This window comes from Arvicanthis niloticus, chromosome 1 (assembly GCF_011762505.2).
Source record: "Arvicanthis niloticus isolate mArvNil1 chromosome 1, mArvNil1.pat.X, whole genome shotgun sequence".
In the NCBI taxonomy this organism is placed as follows: Eukaryota; Metazoa; Chordata; class Mammalia; order Rodentia; family Muridae; genus Arvicanthis; species Arvicanthis niloticus.
In genome coordinates, this window is record NC_047658.1 from 128,070,462 (window position 1) to 128,096,788 (window position 26,327).

The following is a 26,327-nucleotide window of genomic DNA, read 5'->3' on the forward strand; positions in this document are numbered from 1 at the left end:
AAATCTACATTTTTATATCAAAGACTAAAAATTTGACATTTCTGTGGAATAACTAAAAATATTGGTAATAAAAAGACAATTAGAATAATTATATATAAGTTAAACACATACATATGTATTTATATATAACATATACTATACCACTTACTGAATAAATTCAAAAACATTATATTTGAGTTTTATATGGAAAGTGTAAAAAATTAAAAAAAAAATTATAAGGCTAAAGAGTCCAAAATAAAATGATAAGGTGCCTCCTGAGACTCTGAGGATATTTGTACCATATTCTAAAGCTCGCTACCCTACAGTCCTAAAGCAAGTAGGTTTTTATTTCAGTCAGAAATTGAAGCAATTAGTAAAAGTGTGAAATCCATAATCATTTGTTGAGCTGCTTTTAAAAGTGTTTATCATCACATTTAGTAAATTTCTCTGTCATAATTAACCATATTCTCCCCTTACACATGGCAGAAAGAAGCACACATGTGCCTTATAGAAGCCACTAGAAGGCACTAAACCCCAGGAGCACGATTTAACATTCCTGTGTGCAGGAAAACCCTTCCTCTCAAAACTCTGCAGAAGTGCATTACCACCTTGTAATACTCTTGTACCACCTTGCTCCACTCTTGTAAAAGAGAGTGAAAAGGCATGAAGTTGTGTGAGTGCCCTGCTCAGGGATCAGCCCAAGCACTATCCCGAAATAAACACAAGAAAGGCACACCAATATAACTACCATTTGGGGGACAGCACACTCCTCTAAGTACATGGTTCTATTTGCTTGTGATGTTGGATTCTCAGACCTAGACATGAGTCCTTGAAAATTTAAGTAGAAAACTACTCCACTTCTCCACAATCCGACGACCATTCCATGCAGGCTCCATCTAGTTTCCTTTGACAATTAACTACTGCTTTATCTAACATGTTGCTTTCATCCTTAAAATGATATGAAAACATTTTACTGACATATATATTGGACTTTTTAGTTTCTTAAAGTGTCAGAATAACAGGGGCTTAGTTCTAGATTCACATTCTATAAATTCTTTCAATATTGTGATAAGCCATGCCAATGCCATCTACAAAGTTCATACCCAAGAAACATACAATTTGCTTACAAAAAAAATAAAAAGCACAAAGGATTTCATAGTATTCTAAGTACATGGAGGATTTCATGTTGGGCACACTCATAGCTCTCCTAGGACCCATGTGATCTATAGGCTGTAGGTTGGACACTTCTGGTAGAGCCAGACTGAAACCTGAGAAATTGACACATCAACATTATGTGTGACTTAAACTTTGGCCCTAAGAATAGAAGCTACATGTTTCATGTCTCCTAAGAGACATGAGTTTCTGCTTAGTGTCTTGGGGTTTTTATTGATAGGACTCCCTTTCATTGCTCAAACTGTACTGACATAGATGCTAAGTTGTATGGTTATCTTATCTAGGACTATAGCATACTCTTGGGATATGTAAATGCTTCAGACAGAAGAACATCACATTCTAATTTGTTTGTTTATTTCTCCATACATTGGCAGCAGATGTGAACACTGCGATGCTGGGAAGCAACTGATGAAAAATTTGCATGACCTCTTATGAATTATGTTAGAAATAAAATTATATATTCATTTGGGGACAATAGCAAAGTTATATCCTTAAGGAATGAAATTCACATAAAGGCAATGTGGGTCCTTTCATAGATACTTTCTCATATTCATTTTATAAAAGATTAGCTTGTTTTCTCACCGGAGTCAAAAATACTCTCATAGCATATTAATGCCTAAAAGGGAAAACCATATTCTCTACTGCCTCTGTGAAGAGCACTATGGTGCATGTTCCTCTTCAGATGCAGAACAGCTGACTGGAATACAGGGACTTATGAAGCAATTCACTTTGGTGGAGAAAACAGCCCGTTTTCCTATTGCTTTTTGAGATTGCACTTTATTTTTGCCTTTAAAACATTTTGATCGTTCATTTAAAGCACTTGTGAAGATATGTTGTTTCTCATACAATATTTTTCTTTAAGAACAAAGCCACAGTAGCCCAATTGTTTGAATGAAAATGAAACAATGCACAAATTGAAGTAAAAGTCACTAGATTGCTAACATATTTATGGCATGAAAACTAGCAGGTCTACTTTCTTTTACTGACAAATAAAATCAAGAACAAAGACAGAGTAAAGATGTTTAAGGAATCTAAAAACTTAAAAGCAGATATCTAAGGTCGGAACTAATTGACTCTTTTCACTTACCATTTTAGAACTAGTATTGAATACAAGATAGTGTTCATATATAAGGACATCAACTCAACCCCTTAGAGCTAAGGGGTGGGGGGAGGTGGAAGAATGTGACTTAAGTATTAAAGTGTAAAACTCATGTTTGCACTTACCCAGAGAAATGAAAGTATCAAATGTAAATGGAAGAGTGAATTAAGTTTCTGCTAACATATAAGCCAAGAAACAGAAAGAAGCAAATAAAATCGTAGCTAAAGCCTCTCATCATGGGGGGTAACATTTATTTCTAGATAAACATGCCATGCTCGTTGGATTTGGTTCCAATATCTACTTATGTAGATGGAAAACGAGAACCAACCAAATGTCCCCCTCCACCACTTCAAGGAATAACCGCTGAGAAGAGGCAATTACAGTAAAATTGCTTACACCTTAAACCCCAGGTGCTCTGGATGGATGGACAATCCCCAGCAGTGTGAGTCTGCGCCTCAGATACTCGGAGGGGCTTTGACTTGAAGTGCTTTGTAGTGAAGAAAGCAGAAAGTCCTTCCAAGTTGTAATACAAAAGACTTAGGTGAATGGAAGAGAACCTCATTCTGACTTCAACAACAAAAAATGCACGTACACACACACACAAAACCCACCAAAAAACTCACATGCATTTGACAGAGTAAAATAAAGACACAAAGGGACAGGAAGATGTAGGAGTGAAGGAGAATTGCATAAAGGAAGGGTGAGTCATTTGGCTGTGCAGTGTTCTCAGTTGGACTGAGTATTACATATTCAGAAAGGATCTGTTGTATAACTGCTACATGCCAGGCTCTTTGAGGAAGGAGACATGACTCAGCACAGAAAGGTTGAGTGTTTAGAAGGAACGATGACAGCTAGCTTGTAAGGAGACACTTGGAATGCTGATGCTTTGGCTGGATGACTAGTATATCCTGTCAACTGGGGAAAGGCAGACTTGCATATTCAACTGTATACTTAGGTAACTCATAGTTCCTGATCCTGGTGGTTTGTACTGGAAAGAAATTTTCCTCCAAGATCAAACCCGTCCTTTGACAAGAGGTGTTAGTTGTTGGAGAGGTTTCTATGCAAATATCTGCTAAGGAAATCCCAAACCAGCCATGAGCTGATGTACCTTGGCCTTTAATTGATTTCCACATAGAGAGCACTGCTCAGGGAGTCAGGCAACACACTCTTCTGTTGAGGCATTCCCCTTTATCTCCATTACCCTTGATGTGTTATCAGGAAACCTGTGGAGCTCTTGCTCTTTGGGGGATCATTTTTTTCCTTCTGGTGGAGATGGTAGGGATTTTACAGGCAGCTCAGCTGGGGGCTTTCATAGCGAGACCGCTTACTTAGAATTCCAAACTCAGAAACAAAACCTTGCTTGCACCAGTATAATTCAGCATTGTAAACTACCCATCTCCTATTTAACAAGAGTCTGTTGAATAATGCTCCCTTTTAAATAAAACACTTTTCTTTTGTTTTCGATTCCCTTTTTTGTTTGTCAGTTGTGTGTTTGATACTCTGGGTGATTTACCCAGAGCAAACAGTAGGTATCAGATACCTGCAGTTTCTCTTTGCTACCTCAGGGGGTTCAACACCCTCCACTTCAGATCTCAGCACTTCAAAGGCTTCCCCCTGGAGCTGCCTTTACAGCCTAAGCTTAAAGAAAAAAAAAAGAGAGACAAAAAAAAAAAAAAAAAAAAAAAAAAAAAAAAAAAAAAAAAAAAAAGTCTTGCTTGCTAACACACACCTTTTCACCACATTAAAATCTAAACTTGCACTAAAATAACAACCCTTTCAGTTGGTAGTGGGTTACGGAGTGGCTGCCATGCATTTAAACTTTTTCAAAGTGCAAAGCACAAGGCAAGCAAGCGAGGAAACTATTTAAGTGGTCTTTTGGCAGATCTTATACCAGATACTTTTTTGTCGATAGGATATAGCTCCACCTTATGGTAGGAAGTTATTTAAAGTGGAGACAGGACATGGAAGACATAATGGTAGCATGTATTTTCTTTTCCCCTCCAGAATCTTACTTTTTTTTTTCCTTCCATACAGTTGCAACCACAGTTCTACATGCAAAAGAGGTAAGTAGACAGCTCTTCCATATGTCTTTGTCGGGGGCTTGTAAAAGTTCTGCTCTCAAGATAGTTTAAAGACTGCATGGAACTCGGGGTTTCTTGAGGAGTTTCTGGGGCTACTAAAGAAAACAAAACAGTCTTAGATTAGGCTATTTTTGTTAATAGTGCTGTGCTGTGTTATATCAAGTTTCCCTCTGATCTTTTACCAATCTCTTCTCTCCACTCACGTATTTGCTGTGCCTTACCCAGCCTTCTCAGAATGTAATAGACTGTCCAGAACTCTACCTTAGGAAATATCTATCCTCCAGTCCTGCCTGATTACAGCCATATCCTAGTGAATAAATGCTAATATGGAGTTTTCCCAATCTACATCACTGAACATACTGGATAGTCTAGAAAAGTGTTAAAAATCTCCCCCCAGAAACTTCGGCAACATCTTCATATTTATTCTGAGAGCTCTTGTGAAATTTGGGGAAATAAAAGGGATTCCCTTCTGTTGCCATCTTTTCGATGTATCAGTAATTCTTCCAGGCATGGGAACATATTTATCTGAGTTAAACCCGCAGCTGTCCTCTAAATTGTTCACAACTCAATCTGCCAATATCTCTCAAGAGGCTTTCCCAGGCTTAGCAGCTAATGAGTGTTCCATCCTGTGACAGAGCTCCACATTTTCTTTAATTACACAGATTGCCCCAGTCTTTTTTTGAAAATCCTGATATGGTGGTGAACACTTAGTTAGCATCATTCACATCTCACTGAATAAAGTTAACTGCTTTGCCAGAAGAATAAAGTTAGATGTAACCTTATCATCCCATACGTACCTTCCCATAGCTACATAACATAAGCATTTGCTCAATCCTGCCGGATAGAAGACACTATACTGAAAGTTAGACTCTATGTAGAAAAAAAGAATACCAGTTCTCTCTGTGATGCTAGAAATTGATTCATTCTCCACAGAAAGTCAGGAAACATCCATGGACCTAGACCATGGGGAAAGCAGATACAGAAATTTCTTTTTTAACTGCATACTTGTAACAATCATGACAATATCTTTTGGTGAGAAGAAGGGAAATAGGAGACCTGAAAATGTTCGTGGAAATGTGGCATTGAAGCTGGAAATTGTATACCTTTGATGTGTTTTTTCTCCCTGGTGTCTCATTTCATATTATCTAGAATTAAGTTTAAGGGCTTTCCTCCAAAGATAAGTTTGCACGTGATTATATATACATAATCTAATATTGTCTTTGGTGACTATGGTAAGTTGGTTATAGCAATATAGTGATGAGACAGGCTGACTCCATGACAGGTTTTAAACTGGCAGTTCCGGAGATTAGGCCTAAAATCCCAGGCTTCAAGCAGCTAGTCAGAAACTGCCCTGCTATCAGAAACTGGCCTGACCTGAAGCAAGGAAAATGGGTCAGCAGTTTCCAGCCAGCTCTCACACCCCAGTAATGGAATGTTCTTAGAGATAGAATAAAACAAATCCCTACTACCCTGGTATTCCCCTAATGTGCATTAAACCAAGCCTGCAAACACACTTGGTTGTCTCTATAGTCTGGTAATAAGAGACCCCAGCATGCTGGACTTCTACAGAATAACTCTCTTTGCATTTACATACTATTTGAGTCCAGGGTGTCATTCTTCAGTGAATCATGGACCCTCACATTTAGAGGCCCGTCCTGGGATTTGCTGGAGACCCCCTGACCCAAATAGTGGAATGTTTTTTTCTGATCAATAATTCCAGGCACCCGGTATTCTTTTGTCTTTTCCGTATCTATGTTTCTGTTTTGGGTTTAGTTCTATCTTGAGGCAGAGAGGGACAAAGCAGAAGTATATTTTGTCAATTGGCCAGGGGCAACAGAGGAAGCTCCAGACCCCCTACCAGAAGCAGGAGACCTTGCTAGTTCTCATCTGGATTCTGAACTGGCTGTGGGTCTATGGGCCTCCCATGGGCAGGGAGAAAAACTGGCTGAGACAGCCCTTTGGTTTTGTTTTCCCTGGAATTACCTTCTGTGTTTGTCTATGTGTATTCTGTTTGTGCTTTTTATTATCTCGTACAAATTTTTCTTTGATTCCTAGGATGAAACAGACACAAAACACCCCACTGGGCCTGATCCTGAACCATTTTAAAGATTTTCACGGAGTCACAGAAGTCTCTTTGTTTATCCCCTCAAACCTAAACATCTTTTGCAGGTATGAATGGCCCCTGTATGGCCTGAGAAGGGGACTTTCTATCTCCCTATCATTTATAGGGTGAAGGTTTAGTTTTTGAGGCTTGGGGCCTCCCAGACCAAGTGCCATGTATCATCCTTTGGTAATACCTGGTCAAGAAGCCCCTTGTTTGTATGAAACTTTTTTAGTTACAGCCTCGCAGCTCCCCACCCTTCTTGCTCTAAAAGATTTTCAGCCTCAGTCGTCTGCATTCAAGGAGTATCTATGTCCCCCTCCTTATGCTCTTGTTCCTGCAGCACTACCCCTGCCCAGGCAGCACAGGCAAAGAACAGAGTAACCTCTGACTTCCCCAACTCTCCTGACTCCACTTGGAGTCCACCTGGACTGCCAACTCTACTATGGCCTTACTCTCCAGGCAATGAAATTTTTGGGGATCTACTGGGTTTTATAGACTTTGAATGCAAGGGTTCACTAAGGTAGCCAAACTGTTATATGAGACCACCAGAAGCCAAAAAGACAACATAGAATGGACCCCTGATAAGGACATCGTTTTTAAGACTCTAGGAAGAGGCTAGAGCCAAACCTTTCCACCTGTTATGGATCAGAAAAAGGGAATAGCAATGGGGGTGCTCACCCAAACTTTGGGATTCTCGAAAAGGCCTATGGCTGATTTATCTAAGAGGCTGGACCTAGTGGTCCAAGAATAGTCAGCCTACCTCCGGATCATAGCTGCCACTGCCCTGCTACTCAATGATGCTTGCAAATAACCATGGGGGACAGAAAATTGTTATTACCACCCCCATGCTATTTAGGGGACCCTCAACAATTCACCCAGCTGGTGGCTGTCCAACACCAGACTGGTGTACCTTCAGGCTCTACTTTTGAATCCCCCTCAGATACGATACAACCCATCATCTGCCTTAAACCCAGCCACCCTGCTACCTGACCCTCAGACATGCAGCATGATTGTTCTATAGTTCTGGGGCACACCCATAACATCATGCCAGACTTTACTGACATACCCTGGCCAGATGCAGAACGTATATACTTCTCAGATGGGAGGAGCTTCATCCAGAATGGAATCAGGTATGCAGAAGCACCAATAATGGGCTTGGACTCTGTTATTTGGGCAACTACCTTGCCACCAAGAACTTCAGACCAGAAAGCTGAACTAAAGGCTCTAACACAGGCTCAAACTGGCAAAAGGAGCCATATCTAGTATTTACACTGACAGCAGATGGGACTATTGACTGCTGAAGGAAAAACCATCAAAAATAACATAAGAATACTTGCTTTGTTGGATGTATGATGACTTCCTCTCAAAATGGTCATAATTCATTGCCCCAAATATCAGAAAGGGACATCAGAAATAGCCTGAGGAAACACACTATCGTTGAAGCCAAAAGTAAAGCCACCCAAGCTTCTAATGCAACATCCCGGTATTTTTGGTGCCCCTCACCCCCACCCCCTGCGCCCTCCCAGCCATCCCTGAATATACCGCTGAAGACAAATGACATCAGGCAAATTGCCAAGGAGTTTACAGAAGAGGTGGATGGTTGCCAACCTCTGAAGTCTGCACCATCCAACTTAAGAAGTTTGCTAAGCAACTCACCCATCAGATTCATCAACCTTCACACCCAGTCACCAAAAACTGAAGGAACTATTATGAGGAGCAAGGTACAAAATATTTGACTTAGGACACTTGGTTGATCAGGTAATCTCAGGCTGCCAGGTTGTGAACTCCTCAGTCTCCAATCAAGGAGCCACTCCAGGAACCAGAATCAGGGCTAAATGGCCAGGGGCTAATTGGGAAATAAATTATGCAGAAATAAGAGCAGAAACATGTGGATATAAGTATTTACTAGTTTTTTTTTTAATTATTATTATTCTTTAATCTTTCATCACAATCCAGTCGCCATCTCCCTCCTGATCCTCCCTCCCCCTCTCCCATCTCCAGGAGGGCTTCCCCAACCCCACCCCTACCATAACAAACTACCCCACTCCCTGAGGTCTCAAGTCTCTCAAGGTGCAGTCTTCTCTCATTGAGGCCAGAACAGGCAGTCCTCTGCAGTGTATGTATCAGGGGCCTCATATCAGCTAGTGTATGCTGCCTGGTTGGTAGTTCAGTGTCCGAGAGATCTCAGGGGTTCAGGTTAATTGAGACTGCCCGTTTTCCCAGGAGGTCACCCTCCTCCTCCTCAGCTTCTTCCAGCCCTTTCAAAATTGAACCACAAGGGTCCCCAGCTTCTGCTTATTGGTTGGGTATAAGAATCTACATCTGATCGTTCAGTTGCTTGTTGGGCCTCTCAGAGGACAGCCATACTAGGCTCCAGTCTGTAAGGATACCATAGCATCAGTAACAGTGTCAGGCCTCCGGGCCTCCCCTTGAGCTGAACACCATGTTGAAGTGGTCAGTCTCCTCTCCATTTTTGTCCCTGCAGTTCTTTTAGGCAGGAACAACTCTGGGTCAGAGCTCTTGACTGTAGGATGGCAACCCCATCCCTCCACTTGGTGTCTTGTCCTTCCACTGGAAGTGGACTCCCCAAGTTCCCTCTCCCTACAATTGGGCATTTCATCTAAGGTCCCTCCCTTTGAGTCCTGAGCATCTCTCACCTTCCAGGTCTCTGGTACATTCTATAGCGTCTCCCCACTTCTTACCTTCCAAGGTTGCCTGTTTCCATTCTTTCAGTTGGCTCTCTGTGCTTCACTTCTGACCCCCACCCCCAATACCTGATCTGATTCCCCTTTTCCACTCCCTGTCCCCTTATAGATACTTCTCAAGAATGGGTAGAAGCCTACCATACAAAGAAGGAGATTGCCAATGCAGTGGCAAAGAAGCTTCTGGAGGACATCATACCCAGGTATGGATTACCTACCCTGTTTGGGTCTGAAAATAGACTAGCATTCATTTCTCAGGTAACTCAATCTCTAGCACAGGTTCTGGGGATGAATTGGAAATTAAATTGTACATACAGATGGCAGAGTTCAGGGCAAGTAGAGAAGATGAATTAGACTGTAAAGGAGGCCTTGACCAATTTAGCTCCTGAAACTAGTGGTGACTGAACATCTCTCCTACGTTATGCCTTATATAGGCTGAGAAACACCCCCTATGCTTTAAGTCTCTCCACTTTGAGATCCTATATGGGAGGGCTCCTATATGCTGTCAAACCTCCAGTCTGATATCTTAGCTGAATATAATAGATATAAGTTTATAAAAATCCTTGAAAGCCCTCCATAGGGTCCAGAAGCAACTCTGGCCTGCCATTAGCCAGGTTTATGAGTCTACATCTCCCACTAATCCCCATTGCTATGAACCAGGTGACAAAGTCTGGATTAAGAGACATAGCCACAAGACTTTGGAACCTTGATGCAAAGGACCTCACACTGTGATCCTGACCACACCCACAATTGTTAAGATGGATGGAATCAGGATATGGATACATCACTCCCACCTTAAGCCTGTCAGGAGAGAGACGATCCAACAGTTGAGGTCCCAGCAGAGGAGACTTCCAGGGGAACCACCATGAGGATGATGAAAGGTAACCCCACACTCTGTTGATCCGCTGAAACTGCGACTTCCATGCTCCTGATCCTGCTTGCTTGCTGCTTATGCTTTGCTGCACCAGCCACTAGCCCCCTTGCTATCTGGGTGTTCCCATGCAACTACCTTGTCATCAAGTTCACAATGGCTGGCAAGAAGGCTGATTGGACTGCAGGTTCTTAACTTCTTTTGCCCTGGACTTTAACACAGAACTGTTGGTTACCAGACAGGGACTCTGCCTTGGAAATAAGGTATCCCCAGTCTATTTCCACCTCTGTAACCACGCTGTAACCCCTATTGCTTCAGGATACATGTTGCCCCCAGAGAATGCTTGGTGGGATTGTACCTCAAGGCTACTCCATGCATTTATTGCCCAGTTGTAAATAGGACTGAGGATTTTTATGATCTAGTACAGCTTGTATCCAGAGAGACTTATTACTCTGGGGAAGGTGTCTTCAACCAGCTAGCACCTCCAAAAAACTGGGTTAAAAGAGTGGCCATTTATGCTGTGTTATTAGGTTCTCTCTTTAGCATAGGGCTGGTCAAAGCTGCCAATGTAGGGGCCTCAGCATTAATCCTTCAAGATAATATTTTCAAGGCCCTATGGTTGGTGATAGATGCAGATGTGCAGGAGATAGAAAAGTCCATCATGGCCCTACAGGAGCCCCTTTCCTCCCTGGCATAAGGAGTCTTACTGAAGATGCCTAGACTAGCTGTTTCTCCAGCAAGAAGTACTTTATGAAGCCTTAGGTAAGAAATGTTGTTTCTATATTTGACAACTCAGAAATGGTCAAAGAATCCATGGCCTTAGTCAGAAAGACAAGACAGATCCTACTGATGTTAACTTTGACTTGTGGTCCCTACATAATCAATACTTTAGTTAGCTTTATTAAGGAACAGATTTATTAAACATCACAAGGATTTGAAATAGCCCAAAACTGAAGGAGGAAATGATGAGACTGGCTGACTCCATGACAGGCTTCATATTGGCAGTTCAAGAGATAAGGCCTAAAATCCCAGGTTTCAGGCAGCTAGTCAGAAACTGCCCTGCCATCAGAAACCGCCCCGCCACCTGACCTGAAGCAAAGACAATCGGTCAGCAGTTTCCAGTCAGCTCCCATGCCCCTGTAATGGAATGTCCTTAGAGATAGAGTGCAGACAAAGTCCACCTACTACTTGAATCCTCAGCAACAGTTTCCAGTCAGCATGCCCTGGTAATGCTTGTGGAATGCCCAGAGATAGAGTAAGACAAAGCCCACCTACCCTGGAATTCCCCTAATGTGCTTTAAATCAGGTCTGCAAGCTCACTTGATCATCTCTCTATTCTAGTAATGGGAGACACTAGCATGCTGAACTTTCATTGATCTGTAAATGTACTCTTTACATTTACATACTATTTGAGTCCAGGTAATCGGTGAATCCCGGACCCTTACAATAGCACATGATTTCATCTAATAAATTATAAAATATCTACGAGTTCTTCATTTTCTATAAATTTCCAGAGTACTTATTATCATCTCCTATCCAGCTTCAAATCCAGGTTTCTGGATCTTGTCTTGGTCTCTTGAGGTTCTATTCTGTGCTTGTATCCTCTCTAAGATATGGAAGTCAGCCCTTTCCTTCATAATGTCATATTTATGAGTAGTTTGGGGTTGGAAGATGAATTTCTAGGTATAATATTTTGTACTCCGTGTAAAGTTTACCCTTGGGTTATTTAAATGCAGATTTCTCTACCCTTTGTGTAAAGAGATCTTAGCATTTATTCTCTGCCTTGTCACTAAATGTTGATCACCCATTGGCTAAGCAGAATAGACAACAGGGTGGGTGATCTACTATCAAGATGGGGGAGAGAGGAGAGCAGAAGCAAAGGGAAGATGGAAGAAATAGAGCCATGAAAAGGTAATCTGAAGAGCCAGATCAATAATAATATGCACATATCATGGGGTATGGCTGGGAAGTAGCCAGATTAGCACAGAAAGTAAGAATAGCTCACGGAATGGCTCAACTATTGAAGTGCCTATAAATCTTGGTTTCTCTGAGCAGTTACTGGAGACTAACATAGGTCAAGAAACACAGTTACTGGATTAGTTCACTGTTTATTAAGAATTATTCATTAACAGGACTTTGGAGAAAGTGAGGGCATAGTAAACAATGACAATGATAGACAAACAGATGAATAGATTATATTTAGGGAGATAGATTCATGGAAAGAGAGGCAGATAAAGAGATGATAGTCACAGCATTCACAGAATGCAGGAAATTTGTTACATAATATTTTGTAATTAAGAATTTTTCTGGCTCTTTCCAAAACTTAACCTTCTAATTTCCTTCTAAATCACTCAAATTTTTCATTCTTTCCACAACTTAGCACATCACCCCATTACTGTTGTAGAGCTGAAATGTCCCATGAGTTAAGTCTTACATAGTCCATATATCCAGAAATTAGCTCAACCTGGACTATAGAAGGATTTCTAACAGTTAAATAAAAGCCAGCATTACTTTTCAGAAATGTGAAAAATCCATTTCCATCTGCCAAAATGAGTCATTTTTCTCACCTGGAAGACAGGCAACTGGCTACCTGTATCTTCTATCAGCACATCAAAGCTCATACTGACCTCAAGGCTCTCTTAATCCCTATTTACAGGTACCTGCTATTCATTTCAAAGTCCATTCTAGCCTCCTGCACCACTTTTAGCTACTCACCATTTTTATATGCCCCATATATCTCCACTACTCTCTTGTTTGCAATACCTCACTATCCTCACTCTTCTCTCTCTGACTCTTGCTACCTCCAGTATTCCCTCTTGCTCTCTCAATGTCTCCCACAGGTATTCAAACCATGTCTAGTCTACTTCCCTTCTCACAATCGTATCTCTTGGATTAGCCTATGGATCAGAATAAACAGAATAATTGGTAATTAGTTTAACTAAAATTAATGATTTTTAACTCATTAGATTATGATCATATTCATAATTACCAACATGACATTTGATTTTCTTAACCTCACATTAGCTTTTACTTTATCGCTTCTAGGAACCCTTATATTTAGCTCTCATCTTGTATCAACTCTCCTATGTTTAGAATGGATAATACTATCACTATTCATTACAGTTTCAATAGCTACTCTAAATTCTAACTCAATAATTTCAATTTCTCTGGACTCTTCAAGATGCCTCTGAATGTTTTCTCTCTCTTATTCACAATTTTTTTAAAAAAGTAAAACAAACAAGTCAAAACAAAACAAAAGCCTTTCCCAGTAATGGAATCTTCAATGCAACATGATTATAGTTAGTTAGAGCACAAAGGAGAACTAGATCATGACCGGAAACTCATTAATGGACTAGCTTATTGAAATGTTCACAACTTGATAGGTAATATTTGGTAATACAAAATTGGGGTCTTGCATTTAGCTTGTGTGAACAAATCTTTGGAAATGTGTTCTTGGAGGTTATATTTTGTTTCTTCCTCTCTTTTTTTCTCTTCGTTTCCTGGTTGCATGAAGTGAGGAGCTTTCTATACCACATGTTGTCTCAGGTCAACAGCAAAGTGGTTCCCAACTAACCCCAGAACAGTGTCCTGGTGTTTCCCTTCAGCCCACACCTGCCCCAGTGGCCCGCATTGGGTCAGTACAGTCAAACTCCCCTAGTTCTGCCTCACCAAATGTCCCTGCCCAGTGACTGAATGGATGTGGGGGCCCACAACACTACAGGAAGACATCAGAAAAAAGCCCCTCTGAATCAACTAAGCAAAATGCTGTGAGTTCATATATATAAAAGGATAAATATGAACTCACAGAACTGAAGCAGCAATCACATGACCTATACGTATGTGCACCAGATCCTCTGAATTTATAGTATAACATTCAATTTAGTGTTTTAATGGCATTTCTGAGTATGTAAACAAGTGGATGTCAGATTCTTGTGCCTTCCCTTGGATATTTTCTTTCTTTAGGTTTGCCTTGTCCAACTTCAGTACAATGGTCTTATCTATTTATATTTTATTTTATTACTTTTTTTAATCTCTTAGAAGCCTGTTATTTTCTAATAAGATGAGTATATCTGGATGAGAGGGTAGGAAGGGAGGAACTGGGAGGAGTAGAGAGAGGAGAAACTATAATCTGGAAACAGTATATAAGAACAGAATTTATTTTTAATAGAGGGATAAATAGAAAGAGTTTTCTTCCCCAGATTCAAGGACAACGTGCTGCTAGGGGAACAACAGGGTATCAGAGAGGAGTCCCAGTAAGGATCCAGTAGTGATAGTGGAGCAGAAGCCAGAGGTCTCGAACCAGACCAATGTTCATTGCAATGAACACTTTCAAGTAAAGATGTCTAGACAAAGGAGTATGCTGTATGACACAGGGAAGTTTCCACAGCTTCCAGGTGTTCTTGACAGGCCCTATGTGAAAAGGTTGCTCATTAGCCTGTGGTATAGTTGGTAGAGACCTTAGAAACTGGAAGAAAGCTGGGCTCTTAGGACATGACCTTGCATGGGAAACTTGGGACCCTACCCCACAGTACCTTTCCCTCTTTTATATTGTTTGTCTTTTTATTTCTCCCTCTCTGTCCCCTAGCTACCATGAGCTGGTAAGTTTTATGTTGCCACACACCTTGTACTATGATCTTTCCCCTCAAGAGCTAAAAGAAACCAAGACAGCTAAGCATGTATTGAAAGTTCTGAAACTATGAGCCAAAATCAGCCCTTACCCCTTACAAGTTGTTTACAGTATTTTACATAGCAGTGCAAAGCTATCACTTATGGGGATTATTAATGTAATTATCTAATGCAAGCTTACTGAATGTTTTTTGAAATTTCTTCTCAAGAGATGATCCTATTTCGTCACTAGTCCATATATTTCTTCAGTCCAATTCCATTTGAAAGTAGTAAATATACAAAGTCCAATCCCTTAGAAACAGTCCCAGTTCCCTCTTACAAAACCAGTGGCCCACAGCTTCCTTTAACTCCAGTTCCAGGGATCTGATGCCCTGTTATGGCACTTGGGGGCACCAGGCATCCATATGGTGCACATACATATATGCATGCAAACAAAAACTCATACACGCAAAATAAAACTAAATAAATCTGTGAAAAGGGTCCCAGCTGTTCAGTTATATTTCTTCTGAGCTTTGAGATCATTATACTTGAATGAGTTAAAATTTGAGATTGAACTACAGTTCTGTATGTGAGGAGCCAACAGGTTTCAGATTTCATTCCTGAGATATGACTCATTATTGAACTATTTTAAATCTCATTGAAGAAAAATCTGCTGAAAGTAGCAGGACTCTTAGAGCTTTGATTAACTTTACATCTGCAATTGCTTCTATGGATATATTTTTTAAGCTCTGTGAGTTTAAAATAAGTCTCCATTTATTAATATGCATGTGAAGTCAATATCCATGGAATCATTGCTAGAATCAAGCATGACAGTAATTCAAATGCGTAAGAGAAAAATTAGTGTTGGACTACTTTTACCTTCATCTAGATATTTTTGTATTCCTTTTAGAAGTATTAAACTATTGCCTACTTGAAGAAGTAAAGAAGTAAATAATTATCATTCCATATAACAAGGGCATAGTTGTATTATTATGGACAATGACAGACACTAAAAAAGTATGAACTTGATAGTTATCAATAAAGAAGAGGCAATTAGTGTTAATTATCATGACCCAGATATTTATTATTTCAAAGGGCCTATGATTCCCTAATATTCCAGCAGTTAATATTAACTAATTTCATGCAACAGGAGAGTTTCTCCTTTTATATTTCAATATTATTATTTTTCAAATTTTATTATTTATTTATTTACATTTCCATCGTTCCCTCCTCTCAGTCACCCTCTCTCACAGTTCTTCATCCCATTTCTCCTCCCCCTTGACTCTTAGAGGGTGCTCTAGCCTCCAGTCTCTGATTAAGCACATCTTCTCCCACTGAGGCCTGACCAGGCAGACCTCTGCTATATTTGTGCCAGGGACGTTAGACTGGCCCTTGTATGCTCCTGCTTGGTGGCTCAGTCTCTGCGAGCTCCCCAGGGTCTGAGTAAGCTGAGACTGCTGCTTTTCCTATGGGGTTGCTCTTCTCTTCAGCTTCTTCAGTCCTTCCCCTAATTCAATCATAGGGGTCCTGACTTCAGTTCAATGATTGGGTGTAAGTATCTGCTTCTGTCTCAGTCAGCTGCTGATAGGGACTCTCAGGGGACAGCCATGCCAGACTACAGTCTGTAAGCACATCATAGCATCAATGACAGTATCAGGCCTCAGTTTCCTGCCATGAGATGGATCCCAAGTTGGGCCATTCATTGAACCACCTTTCCTTCAGTCCCTTCTCCCTTTTTGTTCCTGTAGTTCTTTTAGATAGAAAATCTTGTCAATAGCATGTGTAGAAACATTATACACGTTCACCATCTTTATAGTTATATTGGCACTGTCTTTACACTTATATGGGATGTGTGCTACTATTGAGAATTTTTATTATTTTTTATGTGTGTGCATGTGTGTGTACATATGTGTGTGTGTGTGTGTATGTGTATGTGTATGTGTACACTTGCCACGGAATTCATATGAAGGCCAGAGGACAACATAAATGAGTCAGTTCTTTGCTGCCCATGTGTGTTCTGGGATTGTAACTCAGGTCTTCAGGCTTTAAATCAAGTGCTCTTTTGTATTGGTTTTTTATGAATGACTTTTGTGAAAATTTTCTATCATCTGCTAACAGTTTTCAGTAGTACAATAAATCTTACTATCTTTTGTTTGTAGATAGTAGTTTTATTTATTTACTACATCAATAGTGTATCTTTAGATGTACATTACCAATGATAACAATTCATATTTCTTGAGCAATAACTGGGTGTCAGGCATACTTGTATGGTTATCTCATTTGCTTCCAAACCAATGTGTTCAGTATTTGAGAACATGAGAGGGATGTGAGATTGGATTAATCATAATATTTATTTATCACCAAGCCTCAACATTAGTTCAGCCATGGCACACTTTTCATCCAGCTGGTAAATTAATTACTATTTATGATTTGGCAAGCACCTAACTAACAGAAACATCAATGTACAAGTAGTACCTTTTAAATAAATAATTTGAAATGTAATAAAGCTTTACTTTCTCTTAGAACTTCCTTTTATTGAAATTAAACTAAAATATACGTAATTACCCTACACATAAAGCTATACATATCATGATTATAATATATAGTTAGTGATTTTTTGTTATGTCTAACAATACTAAAAACACAAAAATAGTGAGATTTTCGTAAAGTGTGCTTCATCTAGTGCTCCTTCTCAATCAGTTTCACTCCCCAGATAACAAACTACTGACACAGTTTCACAATGGCTTCCATTTGATTATATATTAAACTTGAAACCACATTTAGTCTTTGTACGTAACAGCATTTCTTGCTTATTTTTTCATATTCTTTTATATGTGTTCTTTCTAATGTTGAATCTAATCTATTAGAACTATTAGTGTCTAGGTGTGGATTTGCATTTCCCTGATGAGCAAATATTTTTATTATTTTGAGAGCTTGTTGATCATTTGTGTATCTTTGTTCTGAAGCTGATGGTTATTTTTCAGCATACATTAAGCTGTGTTCCCTTGTTTGTTTTCTTTTGAGGTCATTGTAGATGCAGCTTTAAGAATGCCTGCAGAGAACCTATGTGTCTTATGTACAATTTTCACCAATGATAGCATCTTGTGAAGCCATAGCCCAGTATCACATGGATAATAAAGAGACAATTGCTTTTTTCAGCACTTCCAACTTCTAACAACTCCAGCACCCTCCCCCATGATTCAGGAGTTAATCCAATCCTCATTCTTCAATGTTTTGTTACAGAATGTTACATAAATAGGATCATATAATATTCAACACTTTGGTTTGGAATTCTTAAGTCAACCTATTCTCAGAAGAGTCCTATCAAAGGTTGTGTGTATCTACAATCTGTTGCAGTAAATATTTAAAACGGCTGCTAGTCAAGCCCACTATCTAAGTGTAGCATCTCTGCCTAGCTCAGCTGCCATGTTCTGAGGCCAGAGGCCACATGCATGCTGCAGCTACAAACAGCCAGCCAGAAACACCAGCCCTGCCACCCACAAAATGCCACTATGGGACATGGCTCTGCCAATCTTCCACGCTGTCTCCACAAGGCTGGGTATTGCCCAGACCATCCCGCCATCCACGAGGGCCCAGTAAGAAAGTGAGACTCTAATGCTTAAAGACTAATCAAAGGCTTTATATGTTTGGTAATGCTCAATAACAATATGCCCATACAATTAGAGTTGTTTCCCAACTAGCTAACCAAAATATAAGTTGTTACCCGTGACTGCTCTCCATACCTATGTGGCTCTTCATCCTCCTACATCCCTGCCCTCTCTAGCTCCTCCTCCTCCTTTTCCTGTTTCTCTTCTTACTCCTCCCACCTTAGCTCCTCCTGCAACAATCTATTCTTTTTATGCGCTTATTATTTTCTTGAAATTATAATAAAATTACATCATTATTCCATCTCTTCCCATACTCTAAACACTTCCATATACCCCTCCCCTCACTCCTTTAAATTCATGGCCTTTAAAAAAAAATCTTACTGGATGCATCTGTGTGTGTGTGTGTGTGTGTGTGTGTGTGTGTGTATTATGGCTGGTCATTTAATGCTAGACAACCAATTGGCATGCTGTTTTCTGGGAAGTCCTCCTCTCCAATTCCCAGATTTTCCCAGTTGCCCATACTCTTTGTGTAGGGTTAAGGCTTCATGGACTTTCCCCTTATTTAGTTTGGCATGTTCATTAGCTTTATAATCGTTGTGTTCATGTTTCGGTAGTCATGCTGAGGAAATTTTATGGGTGTCATTTCTTGCAGTACTGAGAGAAACAATCACTCTCTAATCCTCTGACTCTTACATCCTACTGCTCCTTCTTCAGCAAAGTATTCTGAGCCTTGAGTATGGGCATGTTTTGTAGTATCTCATCCTACTAAGGCACCAAAATTCAAATGTTCATATATTGAAACATACATGTTCACTTTCCACTGTTGGCTACTGTAAATAAATATATCATTATACAAACAGATTTTGTGTGAAATGTCTTTATTTTTCATATATATATATATATATATATATATATATATATATATACTATTACTGCGTATATGGGATGAAATATATGGGATTGTAAATCATAAATCCATAATTGAATTTCTTAAGAAACTATAATTTCCTATATAGTATCATTTATATTCTGATCAGCAATGTATGTTACCCTTTACTTTTCATTTCTAGCAATAGTTTCTATTGTTGCTATTCACAAGTTTATTCATGTTGATAGATTTGCAGTGATATTTCTCTGTGATTTTGATTACCATTTTCTTGATGACTGATGATGCTAACAAATATATTAAGCAAAGTTTTCTAGAGAAAAACAATTACTAATATGTTTGCTATTATGCATTCCCTCTCTCTCTCTCTCTCTCTCTCTCTCTCTCTCTCTCTCTCTCTCCCACTCTTGTTCTCCATTTTTATTTAGTCCAGGAATCCAGCTTACAGAATGTTGCCACACGCAGTGGCCAGATCTTCCCATGTCAATTAACCAAATCTAAAGAATCCCCTCACAGGCGTACCAGAACTAAGATAGTATGTATAATCCCTGGATGCATGCTCAGAAGCTTTTTTCCTAGATTCAGTCAAGTGGACAATCAATATGAATCATCACAATATCTTTAATAATCTGGTGGGATTTTCTAGCACAGAAAAATCCAGTGATCAGATAACATCTTAATGAACTTATTTTACGTAAAACATCTTAGGTTTAAAATACATTTATGTTGGGGGCCAACTTTTAGCAGAAAGCGGCTATCAGCTTTGCAGCCATCTTGAGCCATATACCCTGACATGTAACTTGGATTACAATAGCCTACAACAGCTGAGCACACTCCGATAATCTTGGTTTAGATACCTTGAGATTAAAGGTGAGTGAGATTAAAGGTGTGTGAGATTAAAGGTGTGTGACTTAAGAGTGTAATTTAGAGATAAGATTTAGAGACAAGACCTAAGGGCATGATTAAAGGTGTGACCAAAAGGCGTGGCTTAGAAGTGAGACATATAAAAGGCAGAAACAGAACAGAACAGAGAACCAGACACAGCAGAGAGAAGACAGGTAGCAGGCACTTGAAAGAGAACTTGGAAGAAGTAACTTGGAACTTGGAGGGACTAGGAGCTAGGGACTAGGCACTAGGAACTCAAGACTTAGGACTTAGACTGAAGAATAAACAGGATTGAATTACGCTCTGTCTGGTCTGCCTTCTTCGAGTCCGTCCTGACTCTCGCTCTTGCTGAACCCCGACCCGCGGACCCGAGCGGCAGCTTGGGCCGGGATACAGTGACCGCCAAATGTGGGGCAGCCTGGGCCTCAACATTTTGCTCGGGCCGCGACATTTTTTTGGCCTCCCGAATGAGGGGCTAGTGCGGCTCTCAACATTTTTATTAAACTAAGATCATCTTAAGACACACCTATTATGAACTATTCATTGTTTATTCACATAACTACATAAATGAGAATGAATTTTTTTTCTTTGTTTCTTCCTGGAGTCAAGAGAAAGTGTAATATCTTTAGATTAAAAAGAGATTAACATTAGAAGTTCAATTTCCATTGGATGACAATCATTTTTACAATAAACCTAAACCTCCCCACCCCCAAAAGTAGGCTGACTGTTCACAAGTGAGACGATATGTTTGAAATAAACTTCCTACAGACAGTATGTGTTTAAGTTCTGCTTTTTAAAACATTCTTACACTTTCTGCCTTTTAGTGACTGTATTTAAACCATGAAAGTTTGATGTGATTATTTATACCTTGGGATTAAACAAATTATTTCATTGGTATTGTTTTGTTTGATATTTCTGCTTTTTATTTCTTTATTTCCTTTTTATTAGCTGTCTGTTGGTTTCTTAAATGATTTTACAGTTTCATTCTTATTTTTCAATAGGACTTAGACAACATCTCTTTGCATGTTATTTTTAGTAGTTTTTCAAGATATAACACTATAAATCTGTAACTTATCACAATTTTCTTGTGTCCTCATTTTGCCTGCTCCAGTACAGAATAAATACTATGTCCCTAAATATTTTCTCAGCATTTAGAAGATCTATGTGGTAACTTTGCCTGGACCTCCAATCACAATTTCAACTATTAAAGGCAAGAAGGAGCACTTAGTACAATTACCCATGTGTATTTTTTCTGGAATTCTTTTCTCTGTAGGACATTTTTGCAGCATCTCCCAGCACTGTGCAATTGGCACAGTTTAGTTTAACTCATAGTCCCCATGTAGCCATTCTTTGCCAAAGCAGTAAGAGTCTTGCTCTGTGAACAGGCAACAAACATTTGGCTTATGAGTCAAGAGTGTATTATGCAAATATCTTGTTTCTCTTGATTTTTTTCCACACTAGTTCCTCCTTTATGTTGGCACATTTTGTGGCTCATACTTCTTTCTGCCAAGAAGACTTGGCCTCACACTATTATGCCATAGTGAAGGAAGTTCAGAAAGCTTTGGTGAATTCTGAGTTCACTGTATTCTTGATCTTCACTATAAGATTTTGACTTGTAATCGTTGCCCTGTTTAGTGAAAGGTAATCTTCAATGTTGTAAAATTTTCTTTTATTGTCTGTATGTGAAGAGATATTTGTTTTTCCATCACTTCTGAAATCAGAGATCATTTTTTGAATCATTGAAAGAGATAAATTATACCTTCATATTTAGATAGTACTGAAACAAAACACTAGTCTGGCTTCTGACTGCTCGGTGAAACTGCATGAACAGAAGTTAGCTCTTTATGATCTATTCTTGTGATTAGTATATATTTATTAGAATGTTTAATTATGGAAAGTAATCTTAATTTTAAATATATTTGTGCACCCTTTTGTGGATATGGTGCCTTTCAAGTGTTTTCAGTATCTGTGACTTATCTTGCAGCTGTATATAATTTATATAAGTAAAAATATTGAAGCTGTGGCTAGAAACACATCTCAGCAGTTAAAATTTAAGAAATCTATTGCAGGGAACCTGAATTTTGTCTGAGCAATCATGTCAGACAAGCTCAGTAGCTCCAATTCTTGAGTATGTGATGCCTTCTTCTAAAACCATACACAATTGAATTGTGGATATTCACATATCCACACACAAACACACATGTACATACAAGTAAAAAAATTAAATACTAGTGAAACAATACATTTCAATATAATCTCAAATAATATGAAATATCTTGGGGGTAACTATAACAAAGCAAGTAAAAATGCTAAAATACTTCAAATTTCTGGAGAAAGAAAATTAAGAAGATATCAGAAGATGGAATCATCTCCTATACTCAATGGATCCATAGAATTAACATAGTAAAAATGACAATCCTACAATAAGCAATCTACAGATTCAATGCAATAGCCATCAAAAATCCAACACAATTCTTCACAGATCTTTAAAAGACAATTTTCATCTTCAAATGGAAAAATAAAAAACTAGAATAGATCAAACAAGCTTGAACAATTAAAGAACTGTAGGAATTCTCACCATTCTCAATTTCAAGCTGCACTACAAAGCTATATTAATAAAAATAGCATGCTTATTGGCATAAAAACAGACATGTTGATCAATGAAATTAAATTGATATCACAGGCAGGAATAAATCCACATACCTGTGGCCACACAATTTTTGATAAAAATGCCAAAATTATACACTGGAAAAGGACATCATCAACAAATGGTGCTGGTCACACAGGATATGTGCATGTAGAAAAATGAAAATAGATCTATATTGTCACCCTGATCAAAAGTCAACTCCAAATGAATCAAAGAATTCAAAATAAAACAGAATACACTGAACCTGACAGAAAAAAAAACAAATGTGGAGACTAGTGTTGAACTCATTGGCACAGGAAAAGACTTTCTGAACAGAACATCTCTATTACAGGGTCTAAAATCAACAATTAATAAATGGGACTTCCTGAAATGAAAGGGCTTCTGAAAGGCAAAGGACTCAGTCATTTGAACAAAAGCAGCAGCCTACAGAAGAGGAAAAGATATTTTCAATTCTGCATCTGAAAGACTAATATCCAAAATATAAAAACAACTCCAAAAGCTAGATATAAAAAAGAAAATCTAACTTAAAATGGGGTACAAACCTAAACAGAGAATTCTCAACAGATGCCTGAACAACACTTAAATAAATGGTAAACGTCTTTATCTATCAGGGAAATGCAAATCAAAAGTACTTTGATATTCCATTTTACATGTGTCCAAAGTTGTGAATGCTTCATCCTATTACAAAAAATACTTGCTAAACCATTTTTATTTCAGCTTTATTGATAATAACCAGATGCAGAGATCTACAGCTAGACACTTCACACACACACACACATGGGGGAGTGGCGGAGAGAGACAGAGGTGGAGTCAGAGGCAGAGGCAGAGACACAAAGACAGAGAGACAGAGAGAAACAGAGACAGAGAGAGGAGAGGGAAGGAGAGAAGGAACAAGAGAGAAGGAGAGAGAGGAGAACACAGAGTTCTAAATACAATATCTTCATCAACTCTTTCATAATGAATTACAGAAAAAGAGCAGATCTGGATGGATTGGAAGATACGGAAGAACTGAGAGAAATAGAGGGACAGGAAACTATTCAAGATATATTGTATATATTTGAGAAAATGATTTGTCTTTAATAAAAAGAGGAAAGAAAAATAAAGTTGAAGGAATCTCAGTAATCATTGTTTATAACTCAGAAAATAAGTATTTTCAAATATCATTCATTATTTTAAAACTTCAGAAGCTGTAGTATCTGCCATAGTATCTATCCTAGAGAGGGCTTTGACATTGGAAGCAATTGAAGTGCAACTGAACACGTGAGAAGATATCACTGGCTCTGCAGTTTACCTGCCAAGGCAAGGCCTTTTTTAGAGATACACAAGAAAGCTTCCTGGTGGACTTCCTAGTGGAGTATTTTAGAGGAAACACAGCAGATCATGATTTTTTATTTTATTTTGCCTTTTTGTCATGATGCTGTGGATTTAAGTCATTGGCTAAAAATTTTTATTCTTTTTTTATTGTATATTTTATTTGCATTTTCGACGCCATCCCCTTTCTCCAATTCCCCTCCCTAGAAAACCCCTATCCCATGCGCCCTTTTCCTTTTTGCTTTTATACATTTTTTAAATGTTAATCAAAGGCTTTATAAGTTTGGTAATGCTCAATCAGAAGTGTAACCCAATAACCAACCTAGATATATAAACTATCTTTGACTGGTGGAGACACGTGAACATCTACCTCCATGTGCCCTTGTCTCTTTCTCTCTCTTTCTCTCATCACCTAGCTTCTCCTCTTCTTCTTCTCCTCCTCTCTTTACTTTCTCTTTCTCTTATCTTAGCTCCTCCTACATATCACCCTTCCTTTTAAAATAAAACTTTTTTCTCAAAAATACAATTAAAGCATAATTATACCAATTTGTACTAGTGAGGTACATGATAGTCCTAATACCCAGTCCATCATATTGTTGACTAACCAGAACCTCTGTCATCTCTCCTAACTAAAACACTTAGTTCTGAACCTGGCTTTTTTCTTGGCTTTAGAATGAATGTCAGCTGAAAACCATCCACTCAAATCTTTTCTCTCAAAGTAAATAGCCAGGATTGGCTCTAAGATTATAAGTTTTCAACCCTGTCAGAAATCCAGAATGACTGAGTTAACTGAAATTATGGGAAGCACAAAGCATAGCTTCTAAAACTTAGCCAATTTATAGAGACCGCTGAACACCTTGACAGTCCCTATACTACAAAACGTTGGAGCATCTGATCTTCAGCCTTCTGGCCCAGGATCATCTGACAGACCTTAGTGATGCAGAATTATTAAGGGCTGATTACTCTGTCTAGGCAGATATAATTAGTTGGCTATTCTGCAAGTGTGTCCTTTTTTGGACAGTATTTTGTCTGTAGATGGAAAGAGGCAATTCTTGTCTAGTGGCTGTCTCCCCACAACTGGAGCAACTCCAAAGATGCTCAATTTCTTCTTAGAATCCAAGACAGAAAGCTGTCAGGAGCAGACAGGTCTCTAATAAAATGAACATTAATACAGAAATGTTTGTAACAATTGACTAACATTTTAACCATGTTTCTTTTTCTTCCTCTGCCTACCAGTTTCCTCAAAATAATGTTGGATATATTTCCAAACTAAATAGTGTTTTAGATGGGGACTGGGGGAGCGCATGCTCATGCCACAACAATGAAAATCATTCATTAGACATTTGCTCTTCTCTCCATATTCTATCATCACCCATTCTAAACAATTTCTTTCTCCATACATGTATGCTCATGATGATTCAAAATAGCTCTGTACTGTGTGCATATGTATGTATATGTTGTACTTTGTTTCTGTTTTTGTAGAGGAGAAATTGATCATAAAGAAAAATGTTGCAAACATCTTTACCAATCATTCACATTTTAGTGTGTCTTAAATGTACATTCCTCAAACAAGTTTATTCTAATATATTTTAGTTTTAAAAAGCCAAACAAAAACTCTACATGGTAAAAGTCTGTATTCATAGCCATAATGTTTCTTTTGAAAGCTACGGTGTGTTTTGACACATATTAAAAGAATGTTGATGTAGGAAATACTCAGTCCAAATGTTGCCTTTCCTGAGAGTCCAATTAGGCATCACAGATTAATATTTTTCTTGGAAAAATTCTCAGTTAGTGGACACAGATATATAGTAGATGTGCCATTCAGTGGGAATATCTTTTAAAGAAATAACATCCCAACAGTGAAATCTGATGATGAAGTCCCTTCTCTTCCCCTGCCCAGGTTCCCTGCTTTAGTCAGAAGGAACCACTTTCGCTTGGTTATTTTATTTATTTACATTTCAAATGTTGTCCCCCTTCCCAATTTTCACTATGCAAACCCCCCATCCCATCCTCCCTCATCCTGCCTCTATGAGGGTGTTCTCCACCCACCCAACCACTCCTACCTCACTGCTCTATCAGGCTCCTATACTGGGGCATCAAGCCTCCACAGGACCAAGAGTCTTCTCCCACAGCTATTAGATAAGGCCATCCTCTGCTACATATGCAGTTGGAGCCATGGGTCCCTCCATGTGTACTCTTTGGTTGGTAGTTTAGTCCCTGGGAGCTCTGGGGTGGAGGCAGTTAGTTGATATTGTTGTTCTTCCTGTGGGGTTGCAATCCCCTTCTGCTCTCTCATTCCTTCCCCTAGTTCTTTCATTGAGGTCTCCATGCTCAGTCTGATGGTGAGCATTCGCATCTGTATTGGTCAGGCTCTGG

General features: G+C 39.0%; 1 long non-coding RNA gene across 1 annotated transcript; it reads left to right on the forward strand.

Annotated features, from left to right (window-relative positions):
- The first annotated feature begins 4,201 nt into the window (after window positions 1-4,201).
- LOC143435484 (uncharacterized) lies at window positions 4,202-19,056 on the forward strand. The gene is made up of 4 exons (XR_013105826.1): window positions 4,202-4,314; window positions 6,388-6,501; window positions 9,251-9,341; window positions 9,799-19,056. It is a non-coding gene; the product is annotated as an uncharacterized LOC143435484 (long non-coding RNA).
- Window positions 19,057-26,327: the final 7,271 nt, after the last annotated feature.